The sequence below is a fragment of the Tamandua tetradactyla genome, chromosome 13 (assembly GCF_023851605.1).
Source record: "Tamandua tetradactyla isolate mTamTet1 chromosome 13, mTamTet1.pri, whole genome shotgun sequence".
Lineage (NCBI taxonomy): Eukaryota > Metazoa > Chordata > Mammalia > Pilosa > Myrmecophagidae > Tamandua > Tamandua tetradactyla.
The window spans coordinates 77,597,432-77,623,048 of NC_135339.1; the positions used below are offsets into that span (position 1 = coordinate 77,597,432).

Consider the following 25,617-nt stretch of genomic DNA (forward strand, 5'->3'; position numbering starts at 1 on the left):
TTTAACTTCTACCTTCCCTCTCTCTCTTTGCCTCAATCGCAATGAAATTACAGGTAGTTTTAGTTTAGCAGTCTTCTTTGGGACCATACCTTTAATCTGTCTTCCCTAAAATATTTTGTCCAACTGAATGAATTTATTCCTGGGGGGAGCAGATTAACACAATCATAGACTTTAACAAAAACAATGTAAGACTATCTTGATTTGCTTTTGTTTTTGTTTTTAAACTAAGGCTGCTTAACCAGCCTGTATCTCAAAATATTTCTGTTACATCTTTTATAAATGGAAAAGGGGATGGAGTTTTCTTTTCCATCCTTACAAATGCCTCAACTTCTGGTCTCTATTTTCTCTTTCACCTCTTCTGGTAAATGAGGTGTTCTCTGAACTTACTTCTTTATTGTATTTGCTTATCAAATTTAGGAATAATAACTAGCTCACATTAGGAATATTGACCTTTGAGAATTCATTGTCCATAGCCACATGTAAATTATACCTTGCAAAGTTTGTTATGTATTAAGTGATAGTTTTACTACTATATAACAGAGATGGCCTTTTTACAGCCTCTGATAATACTAACCTCTCATTCACTTCCTAATCCTGAAGCCAATAATACATATTTTCGTTTAGTGTAGTACCCACCTTCTAGATACCAATTTCTTTATTAGTAAGAGTAAGCCTCAAATCCCAGTGGCTTACAAAACTGCTCATGTTCTAAGAGGGCTGGAGGAATTAGTTATGACCATTCTCCAATAGCAGCTTGACTTTGGTTCTGTTCCATATATATGTCTTCTCATCCTAACATTCTGATTGAAGGAGCAACCACTATTTGAGAGGACATGCTGTTCTTACGGCAGAAGCAGTAGTTACAGAGAAGCCAAACCAACCATACAATTGCATTTTAAATTTCTGCCAGGATGTGGAGTATATCACATTGCAACACATTCCATTAATCAAAGCAAGTAACGTGATGAAGCCCAGCATGAGTGGGATGGGGAATACTCCCTAAGTACATAGGATGGGGAGGGTGGAGCATGATGACAAGAGGATTATTTGTGGTCAATACCTGTACCTACCATAGAAAGGAGAAAACATGATCCTTTTTCTTTTGTATTGAGCAACTCAGTTTTTTAATAAGTAAATGATATGATCAGTTTCTGAATAGCTTTTTTTTATAGGTTCATAATATTCTATGTGGCTTACTGCTCATTTGAAAGTCTCAAAATAAAAATTCCTTTTCTTTCTCTGCTCATCTGTACACAATGTGCCATTTTCTTTGAATATCAAAAAAATTTCTGGGTCTGTTTTTATCCATTGGATTTTTTTTTGTCCCTCATCATGGTCAGCTTCCTGCTTCTTGGCATCTCTAGTAATTTTTTATTTAATGCAGGACAGTGTATATTTTAAGTTAGTGGGTATCTGAATTTTGTTGTTCCTTTAATGTAATGAGTTTTGTTCTGGTAAGCAGTTAAGTTTAATCTTTTTGAGGCTTGTTTTTCAACTTTATTAGAACAGTCTGGATTAGCTTTTTCTCTAAGATTCAACCTGCTGCTAAGGTATCATCTTTTTGTTTTCTATTAATAACCATGAGTGATGCACAATGTTTCCCCACTCTGACTGGTGGGAGTTCCACTTCTTTCAACTCTTCGTGAGCTCAGGAAATTGTTCAGCACATTGTTCTTTGATCATTTTCTTTGTCCTGACCTTATGACTTTAACTATTCAGCAAAGATTAAAAAAGATCCCTCTGCAAATATTTTGAGTTCTTTTTCTGCACATATTCCTCCTCTCTAGAATGCAGCATTCTGAAGGAATGTACAACTAGAAGAATGCACACCTGGCAGCTTTCTGCAACCCCTCCTGCTCTAGGGCTAGAATGTACTGACAAGCAGAAAACCAGGGCAATTGGTGGCTTACCTCATTTATTTCCCATTTCTCAGGAATCACAGCCCTGCGTGGACCACTATTCAATATCTGAAGGCAGTTCTTTCATATATTCTGTACACTTTTCTAATTTTTTATAGCAAAGGTATATATCTGATCTCTGTTACTCAACCATGGCCAGATGTAGACATTTTACTTTGCTTAATTTTGGTATTTGCAATTTTCTTTCTATTATGAGTACTTGGAAGAAATAGCATCAGAAATATTCTCCTAAATTTAAGCTTTGTGCAGGAAGTTTCTAAATGGTAAGGAATTATAGCATTTTGTATTCTTTAAAATGATAACACTTTTACATGAAATAACAAAGTAGGCATATGAGTGGATAGCTAAGTATGCATGATACCTGTTTGCCAAACGTAATATGTTATCATTTCATTGTTATATAACTTTATACCCATACATTAATTTGTATGCATACTTTCTATAGTTTATTACCTCCTTACAATGCCTTCCTTGGCTCACAGTTTTTCTAGGTCCATTGCTGCTACCATATTTTGCTCACCAGAAGCAATAGCTCTGATCCCTGGGAAGAGAATAGGATTTTGATTTCCTTCTCCATTTGATACAAATCGTATGCCAGATCTTGATGATTAATTAGGCTTACTTCTGGAGGAATAAGCAAACATATCAACAACTAATAATAGGAATGTTCTGTAGCTACATTTGGCATGTACATACATGTAATACATTACATATTTTAGTTAAACACCTTTACATAGTTTACTTACATTTATTCTCATTTTATATATCTAACATCAGTTTGTGTGTAAAAAAAATCCACAAGCAAATATCAGTGGATCTCATTAATAAAAATATTAAATCCTTTTCTCCTTTGCTAAGTATTTCCAGTTTATTTTTTATCTTAATTCCTATACACTGAGTCAAAATAGAACTTAGTTTTTCTAAATAAAAATTTGATTGTCATGATCTATACAACACTAGAGAGAAAGTGACAAACATAATGGTTTGAATAAAAAAAGGAGGGAAAAGAAGAAAACTAAGGTTATTTTTTATCTTAGTTTATCTTATCCCTATGTAATATAGGTCCAACATCCATTTCCTGACATTGACTTCTCTGAAATAAATGGAAATGTATTAGAGATGATTCGGATTGTCATTTTACAAATGTACAATGTTGTGATTCTCAGAAACATTTTCACATAGACCCTTTAATTGGGATGCAAAAGTTCAGATAACAGTTATACAGATTAGTATCTGCATATTTGATTCTAGGAATGTACGTTTTCCACATGGTACTATAGAATTAAATGCACAGCTGCCAAAACTGTTAATGGGAACTGCATGCTTAATTTAGTACTACACTGAAATATATCCCTGCCTGCTCGATATATTCAATTAAAAATGTTCATTAAGAAATTTTCTTCTCTGCTTCTCATCTTCAAAGAAAAATATGAGAATGTTATAGTAAAATGAATATTTAAGTAATAAATTTTAGAAATAAAATATTGACTTTATGATGTTCTGTTTGGGAAATTTTAATTTACAACAAGGAAAACTCTTAGAATACACTTGTAGCATTTTGAGCTTTTTTCTGTCTTGCCATTATGCAAATATTATTGCTATTGCAAAAGACCTTTGTCATGAATTGCTTTGTAATGGAGCAAGGTTATTGAACACTATTTTTAACATAGATGTTTCTATGACAGCATTATACATAAGACCTGAAGATAAATTGCTAGTGGTAAAAAAAGAAAAGCACACTCACCATTTTTATCTCTGGTGCCAGAATTAAAAGTGTGTATCCAAATACTTAAATCAATTTTTAAATATTTTCTAGCCATGTCTGTCTACTAAATATGAAACAATAATTGTACTCAGCTTTCTTCCTTAGCTGTCACTAAGATGGTGTCATAGTGTTTAGAGATATGCTCTCTGTCATCTTTTGTTACAGTTCAGTGATGCATGATAAAGTATGAAGGACATTGTCTTCCTGCACTGCTAAATATATTAGTGCAGTGATGATGTTTCCCAGTGACTTCTAATTCAAGGTCAAAATAATGGGATCCCTCTGTATTTTTCAAAAATTTCTTTATTAATCAATATATTGTCCACATTAGCCTGTGTCCTTAAATTTATCATGTACTTTCTAAACTGTGAGACAAATAGATATTGCAACTTAAAGAAAGACCTGCTATTTGATACTGCATAGAAGATTAAAATAAATATTGCCTGTGAAAACAAGTTGTAGACTTGAAAGCACTATATGAGTATTTGATTATTAATAATTATCATTTTATAAAATATTTTTCATGGTCATGTAAATCATAAACCAGAAGATAATTTTAATATATCAGTGAAATCTAGAGTTCTACCTCAAGTTATATCTTTATAGGTAACAATAAAAGAACCAATAACTAACTGCTGTTTTATTTAGTTTAAAAGATGAATTCAGAATTCATAGTTGATTATTGAAAATTCATATTGTAAAATCTAGTGCAACCATAGAAAAGAAAAGTAGAACTAATAATAGAGTAGTGATAGTTACTTTAGGAAACAGTACTCAGACCTTACAGATGAAGAAATTGAGCTCAGGGATGTTAGTACCCAAAAGTCAGGTAGCTTGAAATTAAATGTAGGCTCTTTATTCCATTCCAGTTGTCTTTTCTTATATTCCATTATATTTGTTTATATTTATTGAGAATATGAAGATTTCGTATGATGAGTATAAGTATTACAATATGTTGTTACGGAATACCAAAATTATGCCATTAAATAGTCATTGCTTCTGGTTAGGCTTTCTAAATCATCACTCTGGTGATGTCACTTCATTGTTCATAAAACTTCAGTGGCTAGTTGTCAATGATATTCCTCCTTCACATATACATCATCACCAACTTTTTCCATTAGACATATTTACTCAAACAAGAGAAACCATATTCACAGATTTTCATTTACTGTAATTGGTCCTATTTCACTGAGTGATTATGAAAACTTTGTGTCTGATGCTCCCTTTATCTAGGGTATGGACGGATGAGTAAAAAATCTGGGTTGAAAAATAAATAATATGGGGAACAAAGAGTAAAGTAAATTGAGTAGAATTGAAATGCTAGTGATCAGTGAGAGAGAGGAGTAAAGGGTATGGGATATATGAGTTTTTTATTTTTTATTTTGCTGGAGCGATGCAGATGTTCAAAAAATGATCATGGTGATGAATACACACTATGTGATGATATTGTGAATCAGTGATTGTATACCATGTATGAAACATTTGTATGTCAATATGGTTTGTATGTTAATTTTTTACAACAAAAATATTTTTTAAAATCCTCAAGATCAGTAGAAAAGTACTAAGAGGTAATTTGAAAAGGAGAATTGAACTATAAAGTTCAGTGTCAGAATTTTTATTTTGTATGTCAGAGAACAAGTATCATACAGACTTCATACTTAGATGCTCTCGGACAAAATTTATGATCAGCAATTGCAGAAGCCCAAATATGTTGGAGTGGAGTTACAGTTCCTTCTAAATAATGAATTATGAGTCATGGACAGTAACTAAATTTTTTATTACAGATTGAAGGTCTGTAAAGAACATGATATGTCGGTAGTACTGTCACAAAATAGAACTTCCATTGTTGGAAGTTTTAAGTAAGAGGATTAGGTTCAGCAAGAGCACCCACCGATTAAAGCTACACTAGGTTTTCTCAGCTTTTACTTTCAAAAGAATATGATATGAATTTTTTATTGGAAATGAACTCAATAGTTTAAAATCTCAGTTGACGGAATTGAAACAAAAATGCTTGTTTATTTGATTTACTATGTTAAAATTATAACAGCTTCTGGGGATTATTTTAAAAATTTCAGTAATTAAGGTAGCATAAATTAAGTATATCTAAATACTTATAAGTGTATAGTTATTATAAAATAGTTTATAGTTCTCACCTGCTGTGTCGGAGACTCAGGTTGGATTCCCAGAGACCTGGGTTCGATTTTGGAGCCTGCCAAAAAGAAAAAAAAAATAGTTTATAGCTAATAAGTATCCTTATGTGAAATACAGAAATTCAATTGAGATGTTTATCTCTTTTAATGTTATTAAAATGAAATAACCTTAATTCACCAAAGCATATAAGCTATGGTTGTTGAAAATTCTGAATTATTTTTTTAAAGATACATAATTTTGGTAGAGTTATAGAGGCATCGCTCTACTAAAATTACTTGGCTTCCTGCATGGGCATCGTTACTTCCTTAGTTGCAATGCAGCCTGCTGATATCATGTGGAACACACTGATGTTCCTGATAATGGAGGAACCAGGATATTTGCAATAGAGACCTCTGAGGGGAGAGGAACCACAGTAAAATCCCAGGAAAAAAGTTCCTCACTGACCTCCTAGAAGTTACTTCCACAGAGAAACTTATCCTAACTTCTGAGTAGAGGTAACGTAGGCTATATTTATAAATTGAGTGCATAATTTAGTGTTTTGGTTGTTGTTGTTGTTAATGACTGGTAAGTCTTGGTTTTGTAAATCACTGTTTTTATTATCTACACCAGAACTGCATCAGTCCTTTAGAAACCCACATTTTAATGGAAATTAAACATTATTTTTCCATTTCCTGAAATATACACAAAATGGCTTTTACTGAATTTTCTCAGCAGAAGTGTGCTTGTCTTGCCTGCTTTCTCCTGTTCATTTTTTGACGCAGTGCCTGAAAAGAGGAAAATATGCAATGGATGCTGGGGTAGAGAGGGAGACAAGGGATTACATCTCACATTTTGGCACCATCAATACAAGGCAGAAATGGGTTAAGCTGATAGTCCAGCATTTGTTACACTGAACAGAAGTGGAGTTTGAAAGAGGATAGATTCTTCTTGAGATTCCTGGAACCCTCTGTGCTTCTGGGATGATATGGTTGATATAGGCTGATGTGAGATTCTAGGATTCTAATCAGCTAGGCATAAAATAATTGAAATGGTAATTACATTACTAACTTTTTTATTTTTTTGTCGTGTAGTTACATATTTTTTATTGTGAAAAATAACATATATATATATAAAAAACCCAATAAATTTCAAAGCACACCACAACAATTAGTTATAGAACAGATTTCAGAGTTTGGTATGGGTTATAATTCCACAATTTTAGATTTTCCCTTCTAGTTGCTTCAAGACACTGGAGCAATGTCTTGAATATAATGACTCAACAGTCATATTCATTTTTTAAATCCCATCTTCTCTGTTATAACTCCAATTTCTTCTTTGATCCTTCTCCTAGTCTTTAGGGGTATTTGGGGTATGCCCATTCAAAGTTTTTTTTACGTTGGAAAGGACTGTCGATAATATGAGATAGGGGGATGGAACTAGTTGATGTTCTGGAGAGGGGGACCCGTCTGCATTTCAGTGTATCTGACCTAGGAACTCATCTGGAGGTTGTAGATTTCTGGAAAATAATCATAGTGTGTGGAACCTTTGTAGAATATCCAATAGAGCCAGTTGTGTTCTTTAGGGTTTGCAGGAATTACTTACCTTTTTTAAAGCTGGATTCTATGCTAAAGTGCTTTGTAAATTAAACTATTTTATTCCATCCTCTCAACTTGTGAGATATATAAAATTATTCTCCCCATTTTATAAATGAAGTTTGTAGACTTTATGTAATTGCCCATGATTACATAGCCAGTATTGGAGAAACCATAAAGGAAACCCAGGGCATCATTATTCTAAAAACTATGCTCCTAATCACTACTTTCTTCATGAATATATTCACAGGTCCCTGGTACATTATGTGGCCTTTCTAAATGTTCAGTAATCAAATTTGAGTCATAAATAAATTAAATTAAATTAACAAATGAAAGCAAGTGAACTCTGTGAAAATAACTTTATATTATAGAATCTATGTGATATAAAACTTTGTTTTCTCTTGCCAGCTTTAATTTCTATAGAAATGATAGAAATGATGGGTCAGAGACTCATCAGGAATTTTCCCATGTTTTTCTGGGAACCCCCTACAAAGTAACAGTTGTAACTATTTATAATTTTACATTTGTAAGTAATTTGGGTTATGGTCAACCTGTTAATAGAATGAGAATAGCATGGTGGCTTAGAGCCAGCTGAGGTCATAAATAACATGACTTTTAATCATGTTATTAACTTCTCTGTGCCTCAGTTTCTTTATCTGTGAATTAGGGGAGACAAACAATATTACCTAAATGGTGCATTTGTTGTGAACAGTAAGTGAATTACCACATGGAAAGTTCTTAGGATGATGCCTTGTTTGTCTAAGCACTCAAAAAAAATGCTCTCTAATTAGTAATTACTATTGTCAAAATTATAGAAACTTAGGTTAATTATTAACTGCATTTTTAATAAAGTTCAACTAACTACCATCAATTATGATTATATACTTATGTAACATTCAAAATAGCAGAATAAAGTTTATTTTATTATAATGTTTTGAGTTAATGAAGAACATCATGCAAAGAAACTAACAAATATAAACATTAAACCTTTATTTGAAAATGTAAAATATGTAGATCATACATTATGCAAATTTGGACTTTGAAAATTAATTCCAAAGCGATCAACACAATTGTTTTCAAAGGACATTTTTTTTCTCTATAGCTGATGATACAATAAAGTAGTGAAAGAAAAGCTTAATAAGGTGGAACTGATTGGATTGGACATTTGTATACCTCTGTGGGTATTGTTTAATTGTCCATGAGATTGAGTTCTTAAATAAACACATTAATATATGTAACATAAAGATGGGAAGTAATAAGAACATTAAATAAATAATTGTATCTCTAATGTGCATTTATCAATTAAAAGTAGTAGTTTCATTTGGAGAGAATGTATTTTACTTATATCAGGTTGCTTAGATTCTATGTTATATATCATGGTTAGGATATTGTTGAAATATAACATTTATAGTTAAACCAAGATAGACATATTAGAAATTATAATTTTATAGAATGACTACTATATATCTTTTCAGATTTTATAATTAAATGAATTTAACATATCTTAATCAAATAAGTATACTTGTAAACAATTTCTTATTTACTGTCTGTTACATGTTTATAATTATCTATATTATATTATAAAGAATTATGTAGCAAAAGAAGAAATTTCATATTCATAACATCCATTTTTATTGATTTCAAAAGGTTTAATTTTAAATAAATAAATTTTGTAATGCATTTCATTAAATTTCATCAATTGTCACATAATGCATATAAAGAGTTTTTGATAAATATTAGTTTAGCTTAATATTCTTTGAAGTATACTTTGTAGATTTAGGATAATGTTTTATCCTAAAAATCAGTGACAGTAATATAGGTATTTCTGTTGATGGGGAAGTTAGATCAATCTTTTACTGAATTCTAAAATGCTATTTAAGTTTTTAAAATGTATTAAAAGTATCAAAGAGTGTTGCAGCTCTTTTAGAATTTGTGTAGCAGGTTTTCTGGCTTTAGCTGGAAAACCCAATTTAAAAAAAAAAGTATCAAAGAACTAAATTGACCAGATTGATATTAATTACAAGGCCAAAAATAAGGAAAAAGGAGAATTGAGAAGTAAGAAGAGTAATGAAAGACGTTGGCCCTGTTGACATTGTCCATAAAGGCAAACTTAACATTTAGATTTTTGTGTCACAGTGTAAGGCAAAGTAGTAAACACCCAAGTCCTGCACCGAGTTGGAAATCTAATAGGAAATGCTTGTCACATTAAGGGAAAACCTCACAGGTCTGTCCATTCAGGGAAAGATAAGGTTGAAGTAAACCTGTAAGAACCCTGCCCTCTTGTAGCCGTAAGTCGTCCCTTATTTGTCTATATGATCCCCCAAATCTTGAACTACGAATTTAGTTTAAAATACCTTCTAACAGAATAAAGGAAATCCTCTATGAAGAACACAGTTTCATCTAGGTTTCAAAAAATTCCCTCCCAATACTTTTTTTTTTCCAAGGAAAACAAGTAGCACACAGTCAAAAATGAACCAAGCACACAGGAAATACAAGTACCATGAGCAACAACCAGAAGAAACAACAGATTAATAAAACAGACCTGAGATTTAAAATATTGGAATAATTGCCTACATTTTACAAAACAACCACACTTGCTATGTTGAAAGAGATAAAGTTTGAAAAAGTCTGCAAGTTACAGGCAACTCTAAAATCTGAGCTAATGGACTGGAAATAGAACTTATAGAATTGAAAATAAAATAATTTAAAATTTAAAACTCTGTATCCACACTCTCTCTAAGCCCAAGTTTGTAAATGAAATCATTGCCCTCCTGCTATGTAGGACATGATATCCAGGGGTGAAATTCTCCCTGGTGGCATGGGAGATGACTCCTAGGGATGAATCCAGACCTGGCACCATGGGATCAACAATTCCATCCTGATCAAAAGGGGGAAAAGAAGTATAACATAAAATATCAGTGGCAGAGAAAGTTTAAACAAAGAGGACACTCTGGAGGTCACTCTTATGCAAACTTCAGTTAGATATTGCTACCTATCATAGCTTGCCAAACCCCAACCAAAATCATCCCAGCCAATCCTAAAGAGCACCTAGGGCAATATATAAAATTCTACAAAGGTTCCATACACTAGGGTAACTTTCTAGAAACCTACAACCTCCAGAGGGATCCCTAGACCAGATAAGTCCTGAAACCTAGAGGGCCCAGCCTCAGCTAGTTCCATCTCCCTACCCCATATTATGACATCCCCTTCCAATATTAAAAAACTAGAATTGTCATAGCCCCAAAACCCCTAAAGATTGGGATAGAAAGATAGAAAGTTATGGTGGTGTTATACAGAAGAGGTACGGTTTAACAAACAAATATGATTGCTGAATCATTAAATTTATATTTATTTTAGTCTTCAGTATCTCAGCACAGCTAGAAGTAAAAATCTAAAGTTATGGAATTGTAACCCATGCCAAACTCTGAAATCTATTCTACAACTAATTGTTGTGCTGTACTTTGAAATTTATTGCTTTTTTTGTATATATGTTATCTTTTACAAAAAAGAAAAAAAGTCGACTGTGATAAAAAAGTATTTACTCCTTCTAGGATTCTATATTCTGGAGCAGCTAGTAGGAAAAATCTGAGAGGATGGTATGACAGCCCATGACAAACTCTGGGATCTGTACTATAACTACTTGTGGAAGAGTGCTTTGAAAACTTGCTTTTTTCTTTCTTTGCTTTGTATATATGTTATATTATACAATAACATTTTTTTAAAGAGTTCTACATCAATTGAAAATGTATTTCAAGAATAAGGGAGAAATTGGCATGTTTAGGCAAAGACTGATACACTTTGACACCCACAGATTACTCACTAGTCGAAATTCTAAAAGTCTTGTGTTTCAGGGAATGGTTGTGATAAGAGAGGGAAGATCTGACATGCGTTAAAAAATGTAATATGTAGGTATATCTGAACAATTATTAACTATATAAAACATACATTTACCATATGGTGACACATCTTCATTCTTGTGTATTTTCCCTAGAGAAATGATAACTTATATTCATAAAAAAAAAACCTGTACAGGGATGTTTATAGCAGCTGTATTTACAATCTCTGAAGAATGGAAACAATACTAACGTCTTTCCACAGATGAACGGATAAACAAACTATGAAACTCCAAACAACAACAACAAAAAAAAGAGCTTTTGATAATATATAACCAAGGCATTTATTCTTAGTGCAAAATGCCAGCATCAAAAGATTATATGTTGCATAACTTCATTTATATGACATTCTGTAAAAGTCAAAACCATAAGGATAGAAAACAGATCCAGTGGTTTCAAGGGAAGGTGTCATGGAGTCTGAGAGTATGACTACAAGAGTGCAGCACAAAAGACTGTTTAGGGGTGATAGAATTGTTTGGAGCTGTGATTGTGTTAAAGTTATCTATAGTTGTATTGTACATTTGTTAAATTTACCCTTTAAGCAAATTCTAAACAAAAGAAAATTTATATAGTTGTACTAATATAAAATAAAATACAATGTTTTAGTTGATAGAGACAGAAAATCTCTATGGCTAAAGGATTATTTTTAAGGCAAAGATATAATGTTTATAAGCTGATAATCACCTAATAGCATAACCTCAATGTATAAAGCAAAAATTGGCAAAATTAGAATCTAATATCTATGAAAAAATTCTCTTAACAACCAGTAGATCAAGAAGACAAAAATCATTAAGGAAAAGGAAGATACTGACAATACAATGAATAACCTTGATTTAAAAAACCTGATCACCCCTGCAAACATGGAAAATAAATATTTCTAGTAAATATGCAAAATTTATTAGAAATTATATATGAGGCCAAAAAGCAACTCTTGGAATGCTTTTAAAAAATAATTTTTTCATGAAAAAATGTTAGAATGGGTATAAACCAAATATCCCTAAAGATTGGGGAAAAGATCAAAGGAGAAGGAGGAGTTATAACAGAGAAATTAAGATTTAACAAATGACTGACTACTGAATCATTTGGTTGATATTTATTTTTAGTCTCCAGTGTCTTGGAGAACCAAAAAGAAAAAATTGTAGAACTGTAACCTATACGAAACTTTGAAATCTGTTCTATAACTACGTGTTAAAATTTACTTTGAAATTTATTGGTTTTTTGTATATATATTTCATGATAAAAATGTAAAGAAACTTTTTTTATGTATACCATTTGTGCTGGTTTGAAAGTATTATGTACCCCCGAAAAGTCATGTTTTAATCTTGATACAATTTTGTGGGGACAGCTGTTTCTTTTAATCCTGATTCAATACCTTAGGGCAGAAATTTTTTATTAGATTATCTCCACAGAGATGTGACACACCCAACTGTGGGTATGACCTTTTGATTAGATGGAGATGTGACTGTACCCATTCTAGGTGGGTCTTGATTAGTTTCCTGAGATCCTTTAAAAGAGGAAATATTTTGGAGAAAGTTAGAAACGACAGAAGCCATAGCTGCCAACATTTGGAGAACAGAGACATGGATGTTTGGAGATGCTTGGAGCTCAGCAGCCATCATCTTGAGATGTTGAGCAAGCCAGAACCTGGAGAGAGCCAAGGGAAGCCTAGAGATGAAAGCCAGCCCCAGAGAAGCTAAGTGAGGAACCCCCACAGGAACAGAGGCTGAAAGCGTGGAACCCAGGAGCAAGGGACCAGCAGATGCCAGCCACATGGCTACCCAGCTGTCAGGTGTCCTGACCCATCAACCTTCCTTGAATTAAGGTATCTTTCCCTTGATGCCTTAATTTGGACATTTTTATAGGCTTAGAACTGAAAAATTGAAACTTATTAAATTCCTCTTGTTAAAAGCCATTCCAGTTATGATGTTTCATATCCTATCAGCTTGCAAACTAAGACCCTTTATTCTGTTTATCTAGTGCAATAAAAGTCACAAATCAACGTAAAAATGTAATTTGAAAAAGTCAAACAGTGGAAAGATTTTAAAAATCAAATAATACCTAATTAGACAAAGAAGAAATTGAGGTAGAAATTAGAAAATACTTGAAATTAAATGATACAGAAAATACTACTTATCAAAACATGTGAGATATAAATAATTAGTACTTTAAGGAAAGATCTACAGACTTAAATTTTTAATTTTTTTGAGGAGCTGAAAATTAATTGGCTCACAAAAATGTTTTAATTTTATCTTCTTTTAAAAGATGAAGTAAAGATAAATATGGTAATAATGAGTATATAATATAATAATGAATATAGCCTGGGTTCTATTTGTTTCTATGTCAAGCTGTCATAAAATAAATTGTTTCCATGTCTCTCACTGAATTTCTTTTTTCTTTTTAAATGTATATGTGTGTTTAGAGTAAGTGGACAAAAGTGCTCAAGGTCCACTAAAGTCATAATACAACCCTGACTTCAACAGATACAGCAAAATTTTTAAAATACCTCAGTTCATAATTTTGAAAGAATGTGATTTTGCTTCCAAATATGTTTTAGAACTGTACATTTAAACTATGTTCTCTGAAGGTGCTCAGCAAAATATTAAATGTCATTTTATTAAGGTCCTTTTCATTTCTTGTTATTGCAAAAGTAAGTTGTCACCAATAGAAATAGATTTCAGATAGTTACAAAATATGACTTGAATATTGTCATTATCTGAATGACATATTACTTTTGAAATGATATTAAGCAATACAGTACTCTACTCGAAAATATAACATAAGATATGATAGTAATGTGACATGGTATGAAGGAGCTGGTTAGAACTGTCTTCTAAGAGCTTATCATGTGCATCTCTTCCTAATTCCTTCAGCAACATTACCTTGGTAGTTTGAAATTAGCCATGGTGGGAAAATTTATACCAGAGAAACCTGTAAATTATGCAAATTGGGATTTCCCTGTGTCTGTTTGGAGATTTGATTATTAAACATTTATTATCACACCATTTGTTTTGGTTTGCTAAAGATGCTGGAATGCAGTATACCAGAGATTGAATGACTTTTCAAAAGAGAATTTATTAAGTTGGAAGTTTGCATTTCTAAGTCTGTGAAAATGTCCAAATTAAGGCACCAACAAGAGGTGGCCTTCACTCAAGAAAGGCTGATGCTGTCCAGAACACCTCTGTCAACGGGGAAGGCACATGGTCACTTTTCTTCTGGTTTCGCATTCTGTAAGGCTTCCTGGAGGCACTTCCTACTCCATCTCCAAAGGTATCTGGGCTGTGTGTGCACTAAAGCTTTTTTCAAAATGGTTCACTCTTGAAAGACTCCAGTAAGCAACCCCATCTTAAATAGGTGGAGATACATCTCCATGGAAACTACCTAATCAAAAGGTTCCACCCACAATTGGGTGAGTCACATCTCCATGGAAACACCTTCATCAAAAGATCCCACCCAGCAATATTGAATGAGGATTAAAGAACATGGCTTTTCTGGGATGCACAACAGTTCCAACCCAGCATACCATGAAAGAGGTACATATTATATAACATAAGTTCATATATTGCTATCATATAAAACAATTAGGGAAGGATAAAGAGATTACCTTTGTTTGCATAACTTCTTCTTTGTATAGCCTCTATTTTCTTTTTAAGTCCCCAGAGTTTCCAAGTTGGATCTGCTTAACTTTAGAATTTGTAAGTAGAACTACATAATACCTCTTGGATGATTGCAATGTTTTCAGGCAATGCTATTTTATTCTTTGAAATGCTAAATGAAAACAAAACAGGTGATTGTATGCCTCTGAATTTCCCCCACCAAGAGGGTAGTTGAAAACCAAGCTGTGTAGACTGCTACAAAAAAAATTACACACCCTATCTAAAAGCAGGGCATGAATTCAATAAGATCCTGAATTTTTTAACTTTGCTACCTGCTCTTTAACAGTTTTAGTGGGCATTGCATTTAATGAGGAAAATCTGAATGTATTCGAAATAGTATGTGTCTTAGTTTCCTAGAGGTTCTGTAACAGATTGCTAAAACCTGGGTGACTAAGCAATAATTTTATCGTCTCACAATTCTGAAGTCTAGAAGTCCAAAATCAAGGTGTGAGGACCATGCTCCCTCTAAAGTCTGTAAGCAAGAATCTGTTCCATGCCTCTATCCTGACTTCTGGTGGTAGCTGGCAACCCTTAGTGTTTCTTGGGTTGTGGCATAACTCAATCACTGCTTCTTTGTCACATGGCCATCTTCTTTTGGTGTCTGTGATTCCTCTTCCCTTCTCATAAGGATAACAGTCATATGGATTTAACACCCACCCTACCCCAATATTACCTCATTTTAAGTTGCCTAATTCCATTTATAATGACCCTGTTTCCAAATAAGGCCGCATTCTGAGGTACTGCAGATTAGGACTTCAGTATGCCTTTTGGGGGGACAAAATTTATCCTAAAACAATAGATTTTAATTCTTTAAACCAGATGCCTTTATACTTGTGGTCAGTATTTGGCTAGAATTTGTATAAATGAATTTTAAAATGGGAGATTTGCTAGGGCAAATTTATTGTATTTAAAGATATTTATATGACTGCTTGAATTGTTTTTCATTTTGGAAAAAAAATCCAGTAAAAATACAAAACACAAGTAACAATCATTCATAGTCCCACATGCACAATGAAAAGCTATTAATATCTTGGCATATTTGCTTTTGGTTTTGTGCCTTTTTTTCTAAAGAAAAATCATTGCTGTTATTAAAAAATATTATACGTGTTTACTGAAAAATTTTAAACAAAAAAGAAAAGTATAAGGGGAAAAGAAAATAAATCATCCCAACTATCATTGTCTAGAAATCATCAATACACATTCTGAAAATATCTTTCCGGCATTTTTCTAGGTAAATACAACAAAAGAAAGGCCAAGAAACAGGCAGTATGAAGATTTCTGATAAATATGGGTCCTACTTTTTTGAAAAGAATTACATTTCTTTTTACTTTAATTGAAAAAGAAGAAATATCAACTACAGTGAAACAGAAACAATATTTGAACTTCGAGAAATGTATTAGTTATTAACAGATCATTCTAAGATTAAAAAAATAAATTATGAAACATGTTAACACTTTAGAATGAAATGTTTTTTTTTGTTTTTTTGTTTTTGTTTTTGGTTATCAAGGTAGGGAATTTATAAAAAGAGAGTGGGAGAGGTAGTTGTGGAGTATTGTGGCAAAGCTAAGTTGAGGCTATGGATTCAAGATAGAAAAAAATTCAAAGGCAGGATCAGTTTTTTTTTTAAATAAATAAATTTACTGCAAAATATTGAGAAATATAAAATGATATAAATACTAATATGTGACTATGCATCACTGAGATTACAAATAGGACATTAGTTGGGTAGCAGACTTCTTTTCTTATTTTTATTTTATTTATTTTATTCTTTAAAAATATTTTTATTGAAAACTTCACTTACATTCAGTCTTTTGCACAATATATAATGAGGGGCTCACAATATCATCACATAGTTGTATATTCATCACCATAATCATTTTTTAGAACATTTGTATCGCTCTAGAAAAAGAAATAAAAAGATAAAAGAAAAAACTCATACATTCCCATACCCCTTACCCCTCCCTCTCATTGACCACTAGTATTTCCATCTATCCAATTTTTTCCCCCATCTCTATTTCAAATGGATTTTTTTACTGCATGTTTTTAACTTTAGAGAACCTTTTGATTACCAGCTTGGGAAAAAGATATTAAATCTTTCATCTGCATCTCACCTTTTCCTTCCTCCTCTTCCCTGTTTTGTTATTTGTATATTTAGCTTGTCCTTGTTTGTGAGATTCACCTTCTGTCTATGAATTCCTATAGTTGGTCAGTATTAGTTATATAGTTAAGTGACTTTGCTACATACAACCAGTCTTTTTATGACAGCTTCTCCACTCCCAACTCCTTTTTGCTTTTTCTCTCAGTTGGCTGGATTTCATTTTGGAGCATCTGTTTGTTTTAGAGAAGTCTCATGAGAGCTGTATCTTCTAAACCAAAAGTTCCTAAACTTTCTCTTCTACCTTTAGTGTCTCAATACCTTTTTCACAGTGCCTCTAGGCACTGTGAAAAAGAAATACTTGGTAGTTTAGTTTATTAAATAATTCTAAAAAGCTTAACAAACATTTATATCCTAACAATTTAACAGCTGCTTAAAAATGCATGTAAATTAAAAATAAAATAATATTTTATTTCACTCTTAAATCACCTCAATGAAGATGTGTGTTTGTGTATGCATGTGTGTGTATGTGTGTATGTGTGCTGGACGTTATACAGTTTCTCAAACCTTAGAATCAGATTGGACGTCACTACATATATATCTTGCTGTGCATTGATTTTCATGTGATTCTTGCTTTTCATCATATCAACTGCTATAAAAAATCCAGGCACACAAACGTGACATCATTGAAAAGAGTGTAGCTCAATCTAATATCGATACTGGGATCTACTTTGAGCAATCATCTATATGATGTTTCTGTAACTAATAGCACTGCATATACTTCAGTGTTTGAAGAAATTTCGCCTGTTGCGTTGTTGGTCTAATAATTACTATTCATGGTACTGTTTGTGCTATCATAACATATGCTTCCCTATGCTACCTCCATGAACAACCTCCTCTATAACCAGAGGAAACTGTAAAGCCCCCAAATAAAAGTCTTCAAGCTAGGGTGGGCCACAGTGGCTCAGCAGGCAAGAATGCTTGCCTGCCATGCCAGAGGACCCGTGTTTGATTCCCGGTACCTGCCCATGTAAAAAAAAAAAAAAAAAAAACTTCAAGGTTGCCTCTCTGTTAATATAAAGACTTTTCTTTCCCATACATCCTTAAATGATACCTACCCCTTCTTTCTTTCTTACTAAATTTTCTCCAACCTGATTTGCAGAGGAAATACCTTATTTTTAACTTGTATGACAATGTCTATCTCCATGCCAGCAGCAACTGATATGATACTGACCTAAACCAAGATGCCCAACAGTATCAAACCTTTCTTAAATAAGCTGAACATTTATCACTCATATATATAGTATATACATGTCTTATTAAGAATATATTGATTGCAATTAAAAAAAAACTTTAAAATGATGGCACATATGGTCTGTAAATTTTGGGATGAATTATTTGTTTGCTTTCCTGTGTCAGTTGTTGTTTCAGGGAAACAGAATGGATCAGGAATAATTTTACATTATAAGTTTCTCAGTAGCTAAAGCAGAATAGGTTTATTTGAAACATCAGCTCTACCAGTAATTATCACACTTAGAGTTAACAGTAATTTGGCTCAAATAATTTATGCCAGGTCTCTATGTTGCTTAAGCATCTGTCCATGAATTAGTTTTTGTAATGTTTCAATATGTTCTTGTTTGTGTTTGGCATATTTGGTTTTGTTGCAATGATGAGTTAAAACCATAGAATTTCTAAGTAGTCCTTGGAGAATATTTTGTTTCTTTAGACAGGCAGCAAACTAAATTATTTTAAGTTGTTCTTAATAGTCTGATTTTCTTCTTATTCAAATTTGATGCCAGTAATGAACTTGGAAATCAGTGTCTCAAAGTACACAAACTAAATTAGGTCTAATTGGAAACCAAAGTAGGTGAATTATCATAGAAAAAGAAAATATTTTATTACTGTTTTATATTACATATATTTTTCTCCAACTTAATTTATGATCTTATTTTTTGGCTTAAATAAGAAAAAATGAAATTTATCATTTAATAACTACATAGGAAACATTTCCTCATATAGAAATCATCAATAAATACAGTATGTTCTCCATTAGCAATTCTTAATGGTCCATCTCCTGATGTTTGTCATGCTTCTTGCCACCATATAACTTTAATATTACATGATTTTGATTATAGAAATATAATTCAGCAGAGAAAGGAGGCAATTTCTTACAAAATATTTTAAAGATAAATAAAATAGGAATTATGGATTATCTGTACCATTTTGAATTATTAATCTATAATTTTTAATTAAGTTATAATTATGTAGACAGTGTATTGCAGACTTTGTGTAGGCAGAGGAAACAAAATTTAGTAAGACATTGTCCTTATTTTCAAGAAAAAGCTTAAAATTTAGTGTGGGATAAACATAAGTAGGTCAACTATTGTAATTCAGGCTAAGGGCTAAAATTAAGAACAAGTAGCAGCTAGCTTAGCAAAGAAGAAAGAAAAAGGTATTGCAAGAAAGAGCATGAAATTAAATTATAAAGTCTCATGTCCTGGGGAATAAATTGTTCAATAAACTAATCCCTTCAAATTGTGGTTCTTTTGAAGGAATAGTTTCTTATGTTGTGTTTGATGTTTGTTCTGACTCCAAAATGTCTCCTCCTAACTGTATTATTCCTTGATTTTCTCCTGCAAATTAGGCAGCCTACAGTCTGAGCTATGTCTTCATTAATTCCATACATCTCCTTCCAAATGCCTTTCAACCTCCCTGTTCTTGAGAGCACGCTTGGGCTTAAATTCTCTATGTTCTGTTACAAATACAGTTATTTCCTGGAAATTTCCATGAGAGATTTGTTTTAAGGCCTGTTTCTCCTCCTAACCCCCATCTCATGCAAAATCATTAAATTAGGGTTCTGGAGCTGGAGGTGTGAACAATAGCAAGTCTCTCTTTAAGTGACACCTCTACTCTATGAACCAAGTACTTGGTGGAGGTGTGTGGCAGCAACCTAAGATCCTCTTGGCTTGTTTCTTCTGGGGTGGAACCACTGCATCAGGAGCTAGGGCAAGGGAAATTGGGGCCTCAGTATTTTCAGTGCTCCACATCTAAGGTAGAACCTCTTTTCCATGAATGGGAACTGAGAAGAATAGGGAGTGCCCATGTCTCAAGCACACTTGCCCAGGATTTAGCCCTAGCAAAAGTAACTCAGATAGGGTGAGAAATGTTGATATTCTAGGAAGAAAGACCTTCCACAGGGAGCTGGGTGAGAGGAATCCCTGTGTCCTTGGCTACTGCAATCTGGGGTGGAGTCTCCCCCATCCATGAACTTGGATGGGGGAAAGGAATGGTCTTGGTTTACCTACCATAGACTTTTGCCCATCTTGCTATATTTTGATAGATTTCCTTAGATGTTCCTCCATTTGCTTTTTGCCTTTAGGACCATTTCAGAGGCTTTAAATGGCTGGTTTTGAAATAATTTTCTCCAGTTTCATTTGGGAGCATATCAACAGAGCTCTTCATGCTGTTATACCAGAAGTTGATAGGCATTTTAGAAGTTGCAGATTCTGGAAGCATTAACTAATATGGGAATTTTTTGTTCCTATTAGTCATTTAACCATCTAACAAGTCCTTTACTCTTAGATTATTTCTAGAACTCTTCATACATAGAAATTCTAAAGTACTTAGATACCAGTGATGGCTTCCAAGAGGATTAGTTTCATATTTCCCTTGGTAGGCATGAAAGGAGGACCATATATGTTAGTAGCTGTAGCTAAAGTCATTGTTCTATGATTCTCAAAACTGTTGTCATTACTATAATTGAGAATAAGCAGTCTAGAGTTCAAAAATTTGGGCATTCTATTTTCTCTTAGGTCAAAAAAGGAAGTTTTATGTAACATTTGTTAATGAAATATCAGTACCAAGAATAAGATCTGCAATTGAAAATTAGTATCTATAAAGAAATCAGCAAAAGTAATTGTTTCCAATAAAATCTCTTATATCACTTCAACTTTTGATATATATAACATACCGTGATTGTTATGCACTTTTATTATATTTGCCAAATTATCCTTACCATTTTGTGATGACAATGAGACAGGTTTTCCATTTCATGCTACACAAGTAGCAGTTCATTTGTGTCTATAATGGTACTTGAATTCAATCAACCATATTAAGCACTGACCTATTTCCAGGATATTCAAAGAATATGCATACATATATTTGGGATTTTGATAGTCTTAGACTCTGGTAAAAGGAAACATATTTTATGCCTGATGAAATTTATACTGAAACAATGAGTTTAATTGACCACCAGACAGTAAGCAAGTAAGATGTCAAAAATCCATATAAATTAGTAGTCCGTTAAGCCTAATGGTGCTACATTACACAAAACGAGTAGATTTGAGTGAAATTTTATTTTAGGTAATCATTATCATCCTTTATTATTTGAATAAAATTTAGAAAAATCCTCAGTCTAAAAAATTTTAAACTGTATCTTTTTTATTACATACAAGTAAACATTATGCTCAAGAGTTTTAAAAAATAGATGGCAATTAATTCTAGTAGTTTGTAGATTAAAACTTTGAAAAAAAGATGTCATTGTTTATTACCAAAACATTCATGACCTTGGAGTAGGCAAATATTTCATAAACAAGACCTAAAAATAATTAATTATGAAAGAAAAAAGTAATGAACCAGACTATATTAAAACCTCTCTTCATCAGAATACATGATTGAAAGAGTGAAAAGCAAGCTACAGAGTGGAAGAAGATGTTTCCAATACATATGTCTGGTTAATAAAGCCTAATAAGAATATATAAAGAAATTTTCAAATCAATTTTAAAAAGATAAAAGGCAGCAAAAATTTGAACAGTTTCCTCACAAAAAAGGATATCCAGATACTCAATAAGCATATGTGTAAAGGTGCTCAGCTTCATTAATCACTAGAGAAATGTAGAATAAATCTACATGATACTATTTGCACATCTATCAAAATGGTAAAAAAAAAAATTTTAAACCGACAATGCCAAATGTAGGCAAGGATTGCAGTAATTAGAGCTTTTAACCACTGCTGCAAGGAGTCTAAAGTGGTACAACCTTGTTTCAGTTTGCTAAAGCTTCTGGAATGCGATATACCAGAAGTGAATTGGCTTTTACAAAGGGGTTTATTAAGTTACAAGCTAAAACTTTAAGGCCATAGAAATGTTCAAATTAAGGCATCAATAAAAGGGTACCTTCACCGAATAACGGCCGATCGCGTCCAGGTTTCTCTGTCACATGGAAAGGCAAGTGGCAACGTTTGTTGACCCTTCTCTTCTGGGTTGGTTTCAAAATGGCTCCCTCAGTTCCTGTGGGTCCTTGTGGCTTCTGCTGGGGCATTTTCTTTCTTCAGTTGTTTGTGCTTTATTCTAAAATGTCTCTCTTAAAGCACTCCTGCAAGTGAATTGAGACCCACCTCCATTGAGCAGGGTTACATCTCCATGGAGACAGCCTAATCACCCAACAGTAGGTCTGCCCCCACAAGATTGGATTAAAAGAAAATGGTTTTACTGGGATACATAATAGTTTTACACCAGCACAAGCCCCTTTGATTAACTGGCAGTTTCTATTAAGCTGAGTATATGCATACCTTATCAATGAGCAATTCCACCCTTAGGTATATACTCAATAGGAATGCATAAATAGGTTCACCAAAAACACATAGGAGGATGCTCATAATAGCATTGTTATTAATAATGAAAAACTGAAATTACTTTATTGTTAATCAACAGTAAAAAAACAAAACAAAAGTAAACAGTAAAATAATAATAATACTTTTTATGGTATAGTCCCACCATCATACATTATACAAGAAGGAAAATGACTGAATCATCCCCAAAAAATGAAGGCCAGAACGTAAAAATATGTTTCTGTCCTGGATTTCATTGCTTCTAGCTTCTGGCTTCAGAGGCGACTTCTCTGAGCTTCTGTGTTTCTCTCTTTTAGGTTCTGTTTCTCTTAGCTTCTGTATGGGGCTGTTTTCTCCAGATATTTCTGGAGCTTTTTTTCTGTCTTATAACAGACTCCAGTAAGAGGATTAAGACCCACCCTGGGCACTCATCAAATGTTCCCACCCGCAATAGGTCTATACTTACAGGAATGAATTAAAAGACCATGATCTCTTCTGGGGTATACACAGCTTCAAACCAACACACAGATACATTCAATTCTTGAAATAGTGACTTTCCTGTATTTTCTGCTTCAGTAAAAAGTTTAAAAATACATTGGGGCAGAGAGGTGACCAGCAAAAAAGACCCAGCTATATAAATGGGCAGGTCCTAGAAAAGTCTTTGTTACCTGAGGTCTGAGACTCTTCTTTTCCCAGAGACACCTCAGTGGCCTGGAAGTACAAGTAGAAGGATCTCATTGAACCCCAACTCTATTTATTTAGACAGCCTGCTGTCTGGACCAGGAAACCTGGCCTGTCCCCTCAGGCAATACCAGTGGGTACCAGTGTGAGCAACTGTTCAGAAAGCTGAAAAAGTGATTAGACTTCGACTAGGGATATGAATTAAGATGATCTGGATAGGAGTAAGGTAAATCAGAATACTGACTAAAGGATGATATGGCCCATATATTCAAACTTCCATTTTTGTGTGAGACCAAAGGAAGAGGTGGTTATTTGGTGCAAAATTTGTATTTTGGGTGGCACGTTATCTAATTTAACCTGTATGGTCAGTGTACCAGTTTGAAAGTATTATATACCCCAGAAAAGCCATGTTTTAATCCTGATCCAATTTTGATTAGATTATCTCTTGTGAGTATAACCTTTTGATTAGAGATGTGACTCTACCCATTCCAGGTGGGTCTTGATTAGTTTACTAGAGTCTTTAAAAGGAGAAATATTTTGGAGAAACCTCAGAAAGAACAGAGCTGACAGAAACTTCAGAGTCCAGGGGTAACAGATGCCCACACAGCCAGAGACCTTTGGAGATGTGCAGGCAGGCGCCTCTGGGAAAGCCTAAGGAAGCGAGGAGAGAAAGCTAGCAGACATTGCCGTGTGCCTTCCCAGCTGAGAGAGGTGTCCAGAACCCAAAGACCCAGCAGACACCAACCACATGACTTCCCAGATGACTGACTGAGCTGTGGCATCAGCCTTTCTTGAGTGAAGGTAACCTCTTAATGATGCCTTAATTTGGACATTTTCACGTCCTTGGAACTGTAACTTAATAACTTGATAGCACTTGCAACTTAATAAATTCCTTTTTAAAAAGCCATTCCATTTCTGGTATATTGAATTCTGGCAGTTTACAAACTAAAACAGTTTACTGGAACACTATAATCACATGGAATCTTTAATAGGGCATGAGATCTTGTTGGTCTGTACAGGTCAGTGTGATGCCCCAATGTAACCAAGAGTAATTTACACAGAGAATAAAAATGTATTTGCAAAGTCCCTTTGGGGGACTGGCAAGAAAGGAGGAAATACTAAACTTTCCCTTCTGGGGAATTCCTGATATTCTCACAAGCTGTGGGAACAACCAGTTCATTAGGCTGAGCTCTCAATCATGAAGCTTTCCCCTGTGCAGTTTATTCCTGCTTATAATTATCCTAACAGTCACCCGCAGAGAACCTCTTTTGTTGCTCAAATGTGGCCTCTCTCTCTAAGCCAACTCAACAGGTGAATGCACTGCCCTTTCCCTGCATGGAAATGACTCCCAGGGGAATAAATCTCTTTGGCAATATGGGACTGAATCCTGTGAATGAACCTGGACCAAGCATATGGGTTTAAGAGTCTTCTTGACCAAAGGGGAAAGAGAAAAAAGACAAAATAAATTTCAGTGGCTGAGACATTTCAACGTCTGTCAAGAGGTTTTCCTGTAGGTTTTCCTTACACATTATATAGATATCCCTTTTTGGTTTATGGTGTATTGGAGTGGCTAGAGGGAAGTACCTGAAACTGCTGAGCTGTGTTCCAGTAGCCTTGATTCTTAAAGGCGACTCTATAACTATATAGCTTTTACAATGTGAACATGTGATTGTGAAAACCTTGTGTCTGATGCTCCTTTTATCCAAAGTATGGACAGACATATAGAGATATATAAGGCCAAAAGTTAAGTAAATGTTAGAGGGGATAAAGAGTAAAAAATTGGGTAGTTTGAAATACTGATGGTCAATAAAAGGGAGGGATGAGGGGTTTGGGATATATGACTTTTTTCTTTTTTCTTTGTGTATCTTTTTCTGGAGGGATGCACATGTTCTAAAAATTATCATGATGAATACACGACAAGATGATGATATTGTGAACCATTGATTATATAATATGATTGGACTGTATGTATATGAAAATTTCTCAATAAAAATATTTTAAAAAATGAAAAAAGAACTCTACAATAGGAAAACAAGCAATGCAGTTTTTTAAATGGCAAAAGATTTGAATAGACTCTTCAGTAAAGAAGATATATGGATGCCCAATATTCACATGAAAATATATTCAACATCATTAGTTTTTGAAGAATTCAAATTAAAACCATGATGTTACTACACGTGCACACCAAAAACAAACAGTAAAGCCAACCATACCAGATGAGGGTGCAGAACAACTACAGCTGTCATGCATTTCTTTTAACAATATAGAATGGTACAGTCAC

At 33.4% G+C, this 25,617-nt stretch overlaps 1 protein-coding gene and 1 non-coding gene across 6 annotated transcripts in view; both read left to right on the plus strand.

The window, feature by feature from the left end:
• The window catches only part of ATRNL1 (attractin like 1), a 931,221-nt gene that overhangs the window by 506,080 nt on the left and 399,524 nt on the right, over positions 1-25,617 (plus strand). The gene's annotated exons all lie outside the window — the stretch shown is intronic.
• On the plus strand, positions 9,314-9,375 carry LOC143654680 (U7 small nuclear RNA). Its single transcript, XR_013161876.1, has one exon. It is a non-coding gene; the product is annotated as a U7 small nuclear RNA (small nuclear RNA).